This window comes from Lathyrus oleraceus, chromosome 5, assembly GCF_024323335.1.
Source record: "Lathyrus oleraceus cultivar Zhongwan6 chromosome 5, CAAS_Psat_ZW6_1.0, whole genome shotgun sequence".
NCBI classification, from domain to species: Eukaryota; Viridiplantae; Streptophyta; class Magnoliopsida; order Fabales; family Fabaceae; genus Lathyrus; species Lathyrus oleraceus.
The window spans coordinates 398,436,389-398,452,924 of record NC_066583.1 but is presented as its reverse complement, the minus strand read 5'-3'; positions in this window follow the sequence as shown (position 1 = coordinate 398,452,924).

The following is a 16,536-nucleotide window of genomic DNA, read 5'->3' as shown; positions in this document are numbered from 1 at the left end:
GTGTAAGAGAACCGTCTCATTGTAAGAAAGCCCAAGAGTAAGCTATGTGAGGTTGATGGTGATGCTTAAAAGCAATCGACTTACAATGGTATTTGAAACATGGGCTCGATTGAATCGAGAATTGTTTGATCTTAGCGGTTTAAAGCGGTTTTGAATGGATGATGAAATTGAATGAAACCAAACTTGTGTTATTAAGAGATAATGAAAATGTGAACGTGAAATAAAATCAAACCGTTTTTTTATTAACAAAATTGATGGAAATTCCATTAAGTTGTCTAATTATGGTAATTAAAATTAATTATCAAAATTATTCGATTAAAAATTAATATAATCAAATATTTGAGTTAATTAAAATCAGTTAACAAAATTATCCAATTTAATCCAATCTTTAACAAGTGACAATGTTATAATAAAAATTTGAATTGAATCGGCCAACGTATGTTCATAAACCGGTTTGTTCATAACGATAATGGAGTTGAAATATCGTATGAAAAGGTCATAACGCGGTGAAAATGTCCATTAATTTATTGGGATTTTAGTGGCGTAGCGACATGAAGAAATGAGTCGAGTCCACATATAAAAAATCTGAATTTCACGCAATGAAAGAAAACGAAAAAATTGCGAACCGATATTATTAGAAAGTTCACAAGCAAGTTACAACCTAACGGAGATGTTGTAAACCAAAGAAAAGAGGTAAATGTATCCATTGTGTAATAGACCACCCAAAATATAAAGTTGTTTGTCAACAAATCAATCAACAAGCCTCGTCCTCTTTTACACCAACAAACTTAAAATAGAATTCTATTTAACAGCTTAATTCTCCCATCAAAAAAATTAAAAAAGGGCCGGTGGATTTTAAAAGGAAAGAGAAAATAAATCCAAGGCCATCTGAACTTGGAACTGAGATTCGAACATAACATAAAAAAATCCATGTAAGTAGCTATTTGCATGTGAGAAAACAAACTCAGGATGAAATTATTAAAATAAAATCCTTAACAGAAAGAAAACCCCAAAGGTCGCCACAAATACAAAAAAAAACACTGGACATTGCAAATATGGTATCCTTTAACTCACATTGTCTTGGTTAAAATCTAAACGAAATAACTACATCATAGTAACTTACAAAAAGTTATATGAAGGCTACTGAACTGATATATGGAACCAAAACCGTAGGAGCGCGACATTGGAAACCGACATAACCATGTTTCGTTAATGTATCAGAAAACAAAAGAGTGGAGGTATAATGACACATGACTGGTGTCAAAGACCACGACTTAATCCGACTTGCAACATAAAACATAACAATGATAGAAAAACAAAAGCAATAATGATATATCAGATAGGGACATGAATCAATCTAATAAAACACAAATGAACTTGCTGCTAATTTGAAAGAAACAACACAAAATGAAAACAATAGCTAGATCCAACATTAAAAACCATCAAGAACAATCAATAAAAAACTGAATCGAGATAGAAAAACTCAGATCATAAAGCATTAGAAAAATGAAATCCATAAACACTATTATTATTGCCAGAGAGAAAACGAATCGATGTGGCATAGATGAAAGTTACGAAGTTCAACTGGAAATTAGTAGCAGAGGAGATGCGTTCACCCAAACGATCCGCCCCGTCTCCTTAAACTTTGTCTTCTTGGAATGTACTTTATGGCTTACTGTTACTCCACCTGCACTACGTAAGATGGAATGTCGACGAAGTGGTTGTTGAACCCGGTGAGCCACGGTGGTTGAAGGAGGCATGTCGTGGATGGGAGAGTTGAAAGGGTCGCGAATATTTCCGCGTCAGCAAGATAACACCTTTTTCGTCGTTTCCTGATGAGATTGTGGTGGTTTGTAGTGATGTGACGAATCACGGTAAGTCGGAGGAAGAAAAATGTAGCTTGAAGATGACGGTTATGTGGTGTTTGAAGATGGAGGGCGTTAGGTTGGGTTTTATCGGTGATAAGGGTGCGGTGGTCGTCAAAAGAAAGGAAGGAGAGAGTGATGGATCTCTCGTTCTTGGTTTTTTGTTCTTTTTTCTCCTTTTCTCAAGTTGGCCCTTAAAAGCAGAAAGATAATCTCTTTCTTTAAGTCCAGAAAACGACAAAAAAATAAATATCATTTTAGTAAATATCTTTTTCTCCTATTCTGATATTTATCTTTTTCTCCTATGCTGATATTTATCTTTTTCTCCTATGCTGATATTCATTTGGTTCTTTTTCTGGTCTCATTTTAGTAAATATCATCATTTAAATGCTAAATAAATAAAAATAAATAATAAAACTTATTAAAAAAAAACTACTCCAAATCAAAACTAAATAGCAGAAAAATCTAATTAATTAATTTGGATATTTGGACAAAGAAACAAAAATAAAAATGACTGATTACGAATAAAAGTCGGACGAAAATTTGCTCGAAAAGTCAAATCGGATGCACTAAATCGATCAACACAAAATATACTTATTGAAAAAATACAGCGTTTCTTTTAATTTTGAAATAAATTTTGACCAGTAAAAAGGCTCAGGCGGGTCAAAATTGACCGAAAACTTAGCCAAAAAATAAATCGAGCATACCAGATTAAACTACGCGAAACGTAGATTAATAAAAATGGTGTTTGCAAGCTTGATTTGGAAAATTTTCATCCATTGATTTGACGAACCCTTGTCAATTTATTCAATCAGTTTGGCTGTAGATCAAAAAAGAATCATTTTGGCTTATACTTTATGCACTATGCGGTAGGGTATGTATGGTATGCTATGTAGAGAGGCAATAGCTATGATGCATATATTTAATCAGCGATTCAGGGTAAAAATTGGGGTGTGACATTTTCCCCTATTTAAGTATCTTCATATGATCATTGTAGCGGGAAATTCATGCTCATCAAACTATGGATAAGCTAGAGATCAAATAACAAGAGTCGCCACCGCGCTTTTATTGTTTCCAAAGAAAAAGGGAAAAAGTATAAACAAAACCCAAAAAGTAAGAAGTTTTCAAATCAAAACTAATAAAATGTCAGAGATTACAGGTAAGGGGGTTGTTTACACAAAGGGAAGGTGTTAGCACCCAAAGTGTCCTAGGTACTTCTAGGGAGCCCTTTTTGTGTACATATGTACTTGGTATAAAGTGATGTTTACAAACAAATAGAATGGGGAGATGAGAAGAGAATTCATTAATTATATTTTTGTGTTTGACAAGACCTTCAGTCTTGTACCTATGTACCAACATAAAAATGAGGGATTAAAACCTCGTAGTTCGTGATACAAATTTCAAAATGGATGCATTGTTTTTAACAAAAATTAAGTTTGAAAAACACAAAGGCCTAAAAATGGTTTAAATGAGTTAATTCTTTTTGGCTTTTTGATAGTTTAAGTCAAGTATAGTTAAGTTTATTTACAAGTTTGTTTTAAGAAAAGAAGTTTGAAAATGCAATGGCATAAGGCCAAAGTTTCTATCTTTTTGCAAAAGTGGTCAAAGTTTAGAACAAAAGTAGTTCACACAAAGAAGATTTTGAAAAAAATGGAGGGAGAAATTTTGAAATTAAAGAAATGGGGAGAAGATGAAGAGACTATCCTATGTACAAAATTAAAAGTTTAGAGTTGAAAAGATCTGACCAAATGGGTCGCAATCCAATAGACAAGAATGTCAATAGAAACTCATCATTCCCTTTAGACTTTTAGAATCAAGCAACACACAAATGCACAATTATATCATCTTGAAGAGAAAGGCATCAAATAAAGATGTCCACATCCAAGCTTATCCATTCCATGATCTTCTCCAAAATAGCCCATGTAACAAATGAATTCCACAAGTCATAGGTTCAAAATAACAGCTTCACAATGATCATGTTGCAGATGAACTTAGAGATGTCTTCAAAGATGTATCAGATGAGTTTTCAAATTGCAAGCACTTAGTTCTTTAACAAGTTGGCATTGGCCAAGTCCTTTAGCATAGGAAGGTTGCCTAGATTCTAAGTTCATTTGTCCATGATCAAGCCAACAATCCACACAAAAGTCTTTTAGGGTTTTTGTTATTATTATGTAGATTAATGGTCGAAGACCACACAAACAAGCAAAGTAGATACAAACAAAATATATCACATAATATGGTCCAAAAGGACAAAGTAAAAATTGAATTATCATAAACAATTAGAATGATATGAACAATGGAAAATGAATAGAAACAAAAATTAAATGGCATTAAAGTAAAGGACTTGAAATAAAAAGTTAGTAGTTAATTGGTAAGAAGTTAGTATTGTTTTGCTTTTGCTTTTCATTTTAAGACATTCTTTGGAGAACACTCAACCTACTTATCACAAGCATGAATCCTTGATCCAAAACATCTTCCAAAGGAAGGAAAGAAGGCCAAGTTTCCACATAATACCATGAAAGAGGGGAGACTTACAATCTCACTAACTAGAATGCTTATGCCTTTTATGTCACAAATTTAGCACTATGTTAAGTAATCGTAATTGGACTTATGTAGAAGTCACAACTATTTGAGGTTGGTGAAATTCTGGCGTAGTCAGAATTCAGATGTTCTACTCCAAGTCATGACATCTGATCCAACATTGTAACTAATGCAGCAAGACAGTTAACACATTAAAAGCCCTGTACTGACTCACTCTTTCACAGATGTCACTACATCTCTTTCTATGTCATCCTAGAGGGAAGGAACCCCTAGTCCTGTGCATCTGGTATACAAACTAAGCAGAGATCAAGCATAGCACTCACTTCTGTTGTTTTCCTACACATGTTATCTGCACGATGTCTTAATATTGTTCATCTGTTACATTATTCCAGTGTGCTTGTCTTTTACTTGTATTTCCTGAATTAAAGGTTGAATACATTAATCTAATAACCACTTATTAGATTGCTAACAAATAGGTTATTTGTTAGGTTCATTAAGTGTAAGGCAGTAGTTGGTTTCCTGGATTTTAGCTCAGCTGTTGGATTCCTAAAGAATAGCCTGAGAAAAATACTGAAACAGAAAAACTAATCATCCTACACTTTAGCAAATGCTGTCAGGAATGAATGTCACAACATTCTGATTGACAGTCTGAACATATACATCCTACTGATTCTGTTATGTTCTAGAGAAACCGACTGTGCTAAATTTGATGTACTGTAAACGACCAACCAGTCTCTAGTTCAGTATCGGCCTACATGAACAACTATCTAGACATCCAGTTTGACAGCTTCACAATGATCGTTTGGCCAGGTCTGTTTTCACTTGAAAAACAGACTTAAATATATACTGAACTGAAGCATAGAAATCAACCTATCTATTATTCAGTATAAGCTGTCAATGATGAATGTTACGACATTCTGATTGACATACAACCAGAAGGCTATGTATCAGGTCTGTTATTATCTTGGTAGGCAGACTGAAATACAAGTTTGGTTATGGCATACAGGATTATAACATATGCAGAAGGAAAACAAACACAGGAAATTGTTAACCCAGTTCAGTCCAACATGACCTACATCTGGGGGCTACCAAGCCAGGAAGAAGATCCACTATCAGCAGCATTAATTCAGAGTTAAACTCCCCCGCTTACAACTCTTCACTTAATCCCTACCCAATGCAATCTATACCTAGGAACTCCTAGATAGAAACCTCCAGTTTCCATTCCTATCACTACAAATACAATGTAATGTTCAAACACCTTGAACTTGCTTCACAGCTTCATTCAAGAACATAATCACTCTTGCCTACAGGCTTTGAGTTACAAGAACTCTCAGCTTTTACCACTGAGAAACACATGGTAACCTTCCCACAGATTGGGAGGTTTACCTCACACACACCCCTAAATTTTCATTCTATGAGGCTTACAAATACCAGGTTACAATATGCTATTTATAACCTAATCACCCAACTGGATTTGGGCCTTCAGAAATCGCAGCAAACTTGTTCTTTGCTGTTACAAATACATCAGAAATTTTTTGCTACAAACAAGGTCTTCAATCCTAAAATCTCTCCATATATATCTCCTTATTTTGAGCCTATATATATGTTCTGATTGAGTCTTTAAGACCTCCACATGGGAGTTAGGATATTCACCAAATATCCTTACTAATCCCAGAATATATACTGAATTAATTAATTCAGTTTTCTACACATGTACGATGTCACAGGCATGATGTCGTGATATCGTACATGACATGTTGGTCCAGATGTTGAACTTCTTCAACCCAATATATTAAAACAACAGAGATGATTACATTATTTGTTTTACAAAATTAATGCCAATCCTAAGGTATTAACAATCTCCCCCCTTTGGCAAATTTTAACTAAAACAAATAAACATTGCACTGGACAGAACATCCCAATATGGGTATGCTCTTCATCTCTGTCATTGACTCCACCACCACAAACACCAAAGTTGGTGTACATGAGGAAGTAGAGGTACAAGAATCAGTTGTACCAGAACCCTTCCCCTCAACAGGAGAGCTTCTTGAAGAATATGTAATGCTGAGTACATAGACAATGTAACTCAGATCACAAGGCACAACTGTCTTCTTAACTCAGATCACAAGACACAAGTGGTATACCCAGTTGGTGGATTTTATGCCTGACGCCAGCTTCTGTTTGCTACCACACCCACAATTAGCTTGCTTCTGGTACATTCTTAACCTCAGGACTATATTTCTCTCCCCCTTTTTAGCTAAACATTTGTAAAGGAATCCCTCACAAAACCAGATCCAGGCGCAGTTTGCCCAAACCTTAACATACCCCATGATTCAGAGGGAATGGAGTGTTTCTCTTGTGAGAATAAGAGGGCTATTACATCCTTTAAATAGTCCAGCCCGTGCTTAGGAATTAACGGTAGGAATAAATGCTTGGTCAAGATTCATTAATATTTGCTGAGAAACAGTCAGAGAATCACCAACAAAATCTCAGACTATCTTTGAATACCTTTTATAGCTCTTGACTGTTTCTTTTCCAAAATAGCAGTTCCAGTGCATGGAGACTATTCCATATATGCAGTCAGACACGTTGCACACGATGTCTTAACATTCCACGCGGCTTTTCCCTGCATTCTGCCAGTATTCAACATTTCCTAAGACCACTTTCATACTTCTAGTAGAGACTTGACATCTGGCACTACTAAAGCCAAAATCACAAACACCAGTAGATGGTTACTCCCCCTGTACCACACAACTGTGACCATCAGGCTTATTCTAATTTATCAGAATTAGACACACCACATCCATAATTCCTAATGACTTTAAGATTCAGAAGGAACTAACAGCAATGTCCAGGGCAATGTCATGACATCAGGTCAGACATTCTTCTGCTCACTCAGCCTTGACTTATACCACATCATCCTCACAAGGTGCCATACTCAGTTATCTGAGACCCCCTAGACCACAAGCTTGATGGTTACTTGCAGCACAAGGACAGAACTCCCCCTGTCATGAACAACCCACTCTCCTCTTGAAACTTGGAGATCACACATGGGCATATCCAACATCCCAAAGTTGGACCTTCACATACTTCCTGATTCAAAGAGAACCCAGACCACTTGATGAATGGAAAACATAAGACGCATCTTCATGTCTTCAAGAGCACACTCTCTGTTCAACCCTCTTGGCTGAACACATCCACACTCTGTGTCAATCTCTCTTTTAACCAGAACAGAAAGCCTCTTCACAAAATGTTCTAACATTAGTTAGGACATCCTCACACCATAACAGGGCACACCATCTGATAATTTTCAGATATCACTGAGTCACCAGCTCAGTCCAAAGGAGCCAGACACAAATTGGGACACATACATTCTCATCCCATTATAAGAGATAATCTTCCATAGATAGCTTAGAACTCCTACCACAAGCTCCAAGAGATGAATAGATAGACATCTCCTTTTGTCCTCAACTTACTACTTTTCTGCTCAAAAGTAATTTGTCTCAGACTTTCCTCAAGAATAATCTGCTGCCATATGTTGATTATCTTGATTCTTCGAACTCACTTCTGAGATAAACCAAATGTCACTAGTTGATTACCTCCTTCATGAATCCTCATATGAGAAAGTCAAATGCCACTTTTTGACCTCTCCAAGTTTATCAGACTTCTCCCAAAGATATTCTGACCTTCCAAGTGAGATTTGAACTTCAAGCCTTTTGAAGTGTCCAATCTACAACCCTGTAGACCCTTCTATCTCAAGTTGATGTGCCACTTCACCAACTAAGAATCTGATGTTGAACCAAATGTCACAACATTGTGTTTTGACATCCAGCTGTTGAATTCAGCTCCTTCTTCTGCCACTTGAAGGAACTTCCTCCCTTCACAGAACAAGAGTTCAATGTTCTCATAGACTTGATTGTGGAACCAAGTTTGAGTAAACAACCTCCATCCTGCAGGTTTGCAGTTAAGTCATCCAAGCTCACACCTTGATGAATTCCTGCTTCTTCTCCAAAGACATCAGACACTCTGGTGCAAGATTCTTCAGAAGGACCAGTTAGCAACTAACCCTTCAGCTATACCAAGGATTCTTCTTCCTACAGCAAGGCTATTTCCATGATGTTAAGATTGCCGCCACTTGTTCTTAACTTCATAGTGTGCATTAGCCAATGCACTTCCTTACTTAGATCAGAGATAAACTGATCCAAGTAACCACCATCAAGACTATGATGTCTTCTTCATCTTGTACACACCAAGGCTGACCATGTTTCTTGCCAGGAAACCTTTTTAGAGATCATATGCTTTTGTTGCCACCAAAGAGATAGATCATAAACCAATGTACTATCCTTCCTGTGATTCTGCACAAGGTCTTGAAGAAGAGATGTTCCAACATTTTTAAGAACATCAGTTATCTTGAGCTCCAAGGATAATCAATCAAATACTTGTACTTGGCACAAGTTGGCGTTGATCTTAAATCCTTTCCCAATATTCCTTTCAGATACTTCCACCATAAGACTACTTTGAAAATACTCTTCTAGTGTCAACATCTTCTACTTGCAAGCACTTAAACAGTTTTGAAAATCTTCTCAGATTAAATTCACCCTTAGGAATGAGAGAGATGAATTCTTCCTTGCAAATGTGTCACACAACCACCAGAACCCATGTGACACAAGTCAACAGCCAACCAGACCCTAGGCTGACCAAATGTGAGGAGGTTAACTAAAACTCCCCCTCAAATAAATAATCATGGAAACTTCACACCAATATCCATGCATTGTACATACATGTCTCAACATGAAATACACCATCCCTACCAGTGGCACCTAACTCTATGAGTTAAACCTATACATACTCCAATCACACCAATCAGACTTCAGCTGTCCATAAGTACTAGTGAAAAACAACACCAGTCAATAGTAGATTTGCATTGCCAGAGCATACTACCTCAACCAACCTCTGAATCTTCATATTCTCACTCCTTGAAGGAACTGCCACTTCTGAGCGAGGTGTTTGAATAACAAGATTCATGGTCCCAATCCTCTTAAATGAAATAGCAATTAGATTACCCCATTATTGACTTATAACATCCAGGAGACTTGTCTTCCAACACAACATAGTACTTCAGGGAACAACTATCCAACCTTGATCAATCTACAGGAATAAGACACTCAGCGGGGATTGCACAATGTCACATCTCAACCAACTCCACATCTAGAGATCAGACTTCTAAAAGTGACCTTCTTGAGCACACACACAGTTGACCCTACCCTTGTCAACTTAGCACACACAGATGTCTCCTCTTCCAGGTCAGGAGTAGGTTTCAAACCAAAGTATCCCTTTGTTTGACACCTAAACACATCTGCTCTTCAACCAGTAGATGCCTACTTGTTGAACAACATGTTCTAACATCACATAGAACATTAGTTTAGCCTCCTTGAAGCAAACCCTCCTTGAAAGACTTCAAGGTCTTCATATACACTACCCAGGAGAGTACAAGAATCAGTGATCAGGTGATTCTTACTAAGAGGAGGGGACTTGATGAGACTCAAGCATCTTTGACATCTTCAGTAGAATATGATGAAATCTCGAATACAACAACCTTTCATCCATATGGGGGGAAACTACATCAGAGTTTGAGTTTTGCCAGGTATTATGCAGCGGAAATTATAATACAACTCAACCTATGAACACGCACTTCACCAGATCAGCCTCCAAGACCATACCAAGTTTGAATATGATTCAATACTTGCACAGCTGTCCCACACAAAGGCCAATTGCCAATCTCCAGAGGCAGGTGCACACAGTTCCTGTCATGAATAGTCCATCCACCTACTTCAAGGGACCATTCAGGGAAACCACAGAACCATCTTCAGGTTCCAACACCAGTACTAACATAACTTCTTGCCAAATACCAGAAAGTATCAGCCATGGATCTCATCCAGAAATAGAACAGGATGCCTGCTCTGATACCAATTGAAATTCTGGCGTAGTCAGAATTCAGATGTTCTACTCCAAGTCATGACATCTGATCCAACATTGTAACTAATGCAGCAAGATAGTTAACACATTAAAAGCCCTGTACTGACTCACTCTTTCACAGATGTCACTACATCTCTTTCTATGTCATCCTAGAGGGAAGGAACCCCTAGTCCTGTGCATATGGTATACAAACTCAGCAGAGATCAATCATAGCACTCACTTCTGTTGTTTTCCTACACATGTTATCTGCACGATGTCTTAATATTGTTCATCTGTTACATTATTCCAGTGTGCTTGTCTGTTACTTGTATTTCCTGAATTAAAGGTTGAATACATTAATCTAATAACCACTTATTAGATTGCTAACAAATAGGTTATTTGTTAGGTTCATTAAGTGTAGGGCAGTAGTTGGTTTCCTGGATTTTAGCTCAGCTGTTGGATTCCTAAAGAATAGCCTGAGAAAAATACTGAAACAAAAAAACTAATCATCCTACACTTTAGCACATGCTGTCAGGAATGAATGTCACAACATTCTGATTGACAGTCAGAACATATACATCCTACTGATTCTGTTATGTTCTAGAGAAACCGACTATGCTAAATTTGATGTACTGTAAACGACCAACCAGTCTCTAGTTCAGTATCAGCCTACATGAACAACTATCTAGCCATCCAGTTTGACAGCTTCACAATGATCCTTTGGCCAGGTCTGTTTTCACTTGAAAACCAGACTTAAATATATACTGAACTGAAGCATAGAAATCAACCTGTCTATTATTCAGTATAAGCTGTCAATGATGAATGTTACGACATTCTGATTGACATACAACCAGAAGGCTATGTATCAGGTCTGTTATTATCTTGGTAGGCAGACTGAAATACAAGTTTGGTTATGGAATACAGGATTATAACATATGCAGAAGGAAAACAAACACAGGAAATTGTTAACCCAGTTCAGTCCAACATGACCTACATCTGGGGGCTACCAAGCCAGGAAGAAGATCCACTATCAGCAGCATTAATTCAGAGTTAAACTCCCCCGTTTACAACTCTTCACTTAATCCCTACCCAATGCAATCTATACCTAGGAACTCCTAGATAGAAACCTCCAGTTTCCATTCCTATCACTACAAATACAATGTAATGTTCAAACACCTTGAACTTGCTTCACAGCTTCATTCAAGAACATAATCACTCTTGCCTACAGGCTTTGAGTTACAAGAACTCTCAGCTTTTACCACTGAGAAACACATGGTAACCTTCCCACAGATTGGGAGGTTTACCTCACACAAACCCCTAAATTTTCATTCTATGAGGCTTACAAAAACCAGGTTACAATATTCTATTTATAACCTAATCACCCAACTGGATTTGGGCCTTCAGAAATCGCAGCAAACTTGTTCTTTGCTGTTACAAATACAGCAGAAATTTTTTGCTACAAACAAGGTCTTCAATCCTAAAATCTCTCCATATATATCTCCTTATTTTGAGCCTATATATATGTTCTGATTGAGTCTTTAAGACCTCCACATAGGAGTTAGGATATTCACCAAATATCCTTACTAATCCTAGAATATATACTGAATTAATTAATTCAGTTTTCTACACAGGTACGATGTCACATGCATGATGTCGTGACATCGTACATGACATGTTGGTCCAGATGTTGAACTTCTTCAACCCAACATATTAAAACAACAGAGATGATTACATTATTTATTTTACAAAATTAATGTCAATCCTAAGGTATTAACAGTTGGGCAATAAAATTTTAGTGTTAATGCATGTTAGAGACATAGTATAATGGACTATGCTCATGAAATATACCACACACAAAAAGAATATGCAAAAGTTGTGGCCTAATCTCATCCATACTCATGTCAAATTTTCAATCAACTAGCCTTAGGATTATGAGATATCATAGGCCAAATGGAATGAATGAATGAGTAAAGGGGGTAAGATGAAGTGGGAGGGGAATGGATCAAAACACAAATTGATCAAAGGAGGACTTTTACCATATTAATATCATCCATTCATTTTGGGAGATGGAATTTACATTCCATCAATTGGTCAACAAAGTCAAATCAACCTTGACCAAGGCCCAACAACAAGATTCAAACATAAACAAGTCATCACAATTGGTCAACAACTTTATTTGGCATTTATTCAAATTAAAATACGAAAATAGTGCATTTAAATTAAATATGGTTTGTCCAATTCCTAAAATCTCATCAAAACACCAAAGAAATGGCCATGAGATTTATCATATGTCAAACAAGGTCAAAGGACCTTGGAGAAAAAAAATCATAATTTTTGGACATTTAAAAATATTTTTAAACAATTAAAAACAAATGCAAAATCAATTAATTCATGAAAAATATTAATAATGATCCAAAAAATAATTTTAATTCAGAATATGAAAGAGAAAAATATTTGAAATTTTTTGGTGAAAGTCCCTTTATTTTTTGGATCAATATTGAATTTAATATGTTTTATTAAAAATAATGCAACTAAAATGAAAATAAAATATCAGAAAAAACGTGGACCACTTGATCTCCCTCATTAATTGAGGTGGCAAATCAAGTGGCCAGAAACATGTTATCCACGATGAACTCAAGTCAGCGCGCCATAACATTGGTAATTAAAATGCACGCTCCAGATTAAAACAAATCAAGAGGATCACATGGGCGGAGCTGTAGCTCCGACCTTCTTCTCCGGTGGACCTCACCGGACTGGTCCACCTTCAACCATAACCAAAATTATAAACAAGGACATGATTTCAAAGTAAAAATGGCACTGAGTTTGAATCTAGCCTCAATTCACTTTAACTCCAAGTATATTGAGAGATACATGGAGTTGAAATTTGAGGTACATTAATTTAGTTGCTTCGATTTGGCCTCAAAGCAACTCAATCTTCTTGCCTACATTGGTAGGACTTCAGACAACCAAAGAATCAATAGAATTGAGTAAGAATTAGAGAGAATCGGAGAGATCAAAAATTCTGGAAAATACCTTCAATGGAGGTCTGGATTCAATTGATCTTGCTCTTGTTCGTGCTTGATCTCACTCCAAATGCTTGCAGAAGAAGGATTGAATGCTCAAAAGGCTATGGATTCCTGGAGATTTGAATTTCAAAACATTGGAAATTCAAACTCAAATTCAAGTGAATTTCTCAGGTTTATCCTTTGCAATGTGAGGGTTAGAGTTATGGGATCAAAGCTGACGCGAATGTGTCCGAAATGCTGAGCATATGAGGCTCTATTTATAGCTGAATCCATTGCTTTTTGCACACTTGAATTCACTTTCCAAATTTGGTCTTTGATGATGCATGGGTGCATGGGAGCGCATAGGCCCATAAAATCATTGCCATAAGTCCACAAATGAGTGTGAGATAGGCTGAATTCAGCTTGGATTGCAAGTCAAGTGTACATTTGGATTTGAAGTTTGATCTTTTCCAAATGATGACACCATGTTCATGCCATGTGCAGCCTATGCATTCCTTATCCAAAATGAATGAATTTGAGGTCTTTGGAAAGGTCAGATCAAGAGGAATAACTTTCATGTTCAACACTTTTCTGTTTGGAGTTTGTAACTTGAAGAAATTTGAGGTGGAAGTTTGGAAATTTTTGACATATCAAAATTTTTCTAAGTGTCAAGCCATATGTCTCCATATTCCACATTGCTTTACTTTTTATATAAGCTTCAAATGAGAAAAGTGTCTTCATCAAAGTTGTATCTCTTTAAAAGACCTTCAAAATGTTCATCAATTTAATGTCATTTGGATTTAAAATGATATAGTTATGCATTTTTGAAATTTGGAAAAATCACTTGATCAATGGTATAGGTCAAAATAACCTATAATGTAACCTCATATCACATGCTAAAAAAAGTTGAATTATCTCCCACTATAAACATCAAAGTTGAAGTAGACACATTGAATTTGATTGTGAAACTTGGAAATATTTCATCTCATAAAAATAGAGCAAGTTATGGCCTGGGGAAGTTGACTTTCAAATTAGGGTTTAGACAAAATGACCTAGAATGTTTCAACATATAAAATGATTTTCCATTCAAACCTACCTCTAGGTCTCAACATGAAAGTTGTTTGGAATGTCATTTAGAGTAAATTTTATCTTGGAATAATTTTCATATGGTGAAAATTGTAGGAGATGGGGTCTAGGGAGACCTAGTTTTGATCAGATGAATCCATCTGGCCAACCACCATCAACCAACTTGCTAACCTTCAATTCTCTTGAATTTCTTGGCTCATGGTAGATCATATATGAATAAGATGATGAATTTTGAAGTGTCCCTTTAGAAATTTGATCAATTAGTGTGATAGCTTGTTGGAGAAGTTACTCAAGATACCCAGTCAAACTAGGATTTCCAAGGCAAATCACCCTCAAACTCTTGAAGAAAACTTGATCAATATAACATGTAGAGAACATTGGTAGTCGTATATGATGCTCATAACCATTCTTGGATTGATTCTTGGTTGTGCTCTTTGTTCATTAGGGTCTCAAACCTTAGATGTGAACTTGATAGATCAATGGAGATCATGCCCTTCCTACAAAAGAGTTAGGAAAATGTAAAGGCATATTTTTGATATTTTGGTTAGTGAAATGATAAAATACAAGTATGATACAATCACAAAGTGCTTGGTGATCTCTCCTAAAACAGACCCAATGAAAGAGGGGTAAGGAGGATGCCAAGGTATGATCTCAATGCTAATACTTATGATGAAATTACATGAGGGATCTTAGGGTCAAAATTGGGGTCTTACAACTGCCCCTATTTAAGGACATTCTAACTAAGGAGGTGAAGGTTAAAATCTTCGGCTCGACTCAGTAGAATGGGCTTAAATAACAACATAGAGAAACGAATTTTGGTACTAAGATACCTCATGATGCATATGATATGAATGTAAAAGTTAATGCTCTGTGGGAAATATTGCCACAAAGGAAAAAAGGAATCAGAGAGACCGAAAATCCACAGGAGCATAATGCATTCCGTAAGGAAAACTCACTAGGGAGACAAAGACTCTTGGGGAGGGGTAAGAGGGGTTATGCGTAGGCCAGGCTACGACTTAAAAATTGTTGGAGGACTCGAGGACATCCATACAAACATGGAAAGACTCAGCTGGGGAAACAACAACATCTGCAAGAGACATGAGTAGGTCAGGATAAAACTGAAGTACTCGAATCATGCAGGGGAAAGCGATTTCACTAAGGAAAAACGCACACTCAACTTAACTGGGGAAGCAATAAACTTCAACACAGGAGGAGCATAAATCTATTATCTACTACCTGTTACTGGGTAAGGAGATAATAAAGATCTGACAGAGAGAACATTCGTCATCGGTTAAGATGAACATATCAAGGATGACTCGCTGAGGATTCCAGGAGAGGAAATTCATTACCGACTACTGGGTAAGAATAACCTTGCTGGGGAAATTGCAGAAAATATAGGATTTACAACTACCAGTTACTGGGAAGAAGACCAAAGGCGAGAGTATCTATCATCGGTTATGATGAACATATCAAGGATAAACTCGACAGGGAAGAAAATTCGTCACCGGTTAAAATGAACATATCAAGGATAGGCTTGCCCGGGAATGTCAAGGAGGATACCCGTCATTGATTAGGAATTACATTTATCGAAAGCTGGATAGAAAACCGTCGGAGAGAAAATACGTCACCGGTTAGGATGAACATATAAAGGATAGACTCTGCAAGGTGATAAAGTAGGATTTACAACTCCCGGTTACTGGGTAGAAAACCACAAGGAGAAGAAAACCCGTCATCGGTTAAGATGAACATATCAAGGATTAACTCTCTAGGGAACAAAATATGGATTACAAATACCCTTTTACTGGGTAGAATACCAAAAATGAGAATATCCATCACTGGTTAAAGTGAACATATCAAGGATAGACTCCGGCAGGGGAAAGAAAGATATCCGTCACCGGTTAGGGTGAACATATAAAGGATACACTTACTGGGGAATAGATCCACTAGGGACTCTACTGAGGAGAAAAACAGGGGTACTTTTTCCAGGTATTGGGCAAGAAGTAACAAACGGCAAACTAAGAAGAATATTACCAGTTACTGGGCAATCAACTCTTAGGAGACTCAAAGCATCTATCTAGGTAAGA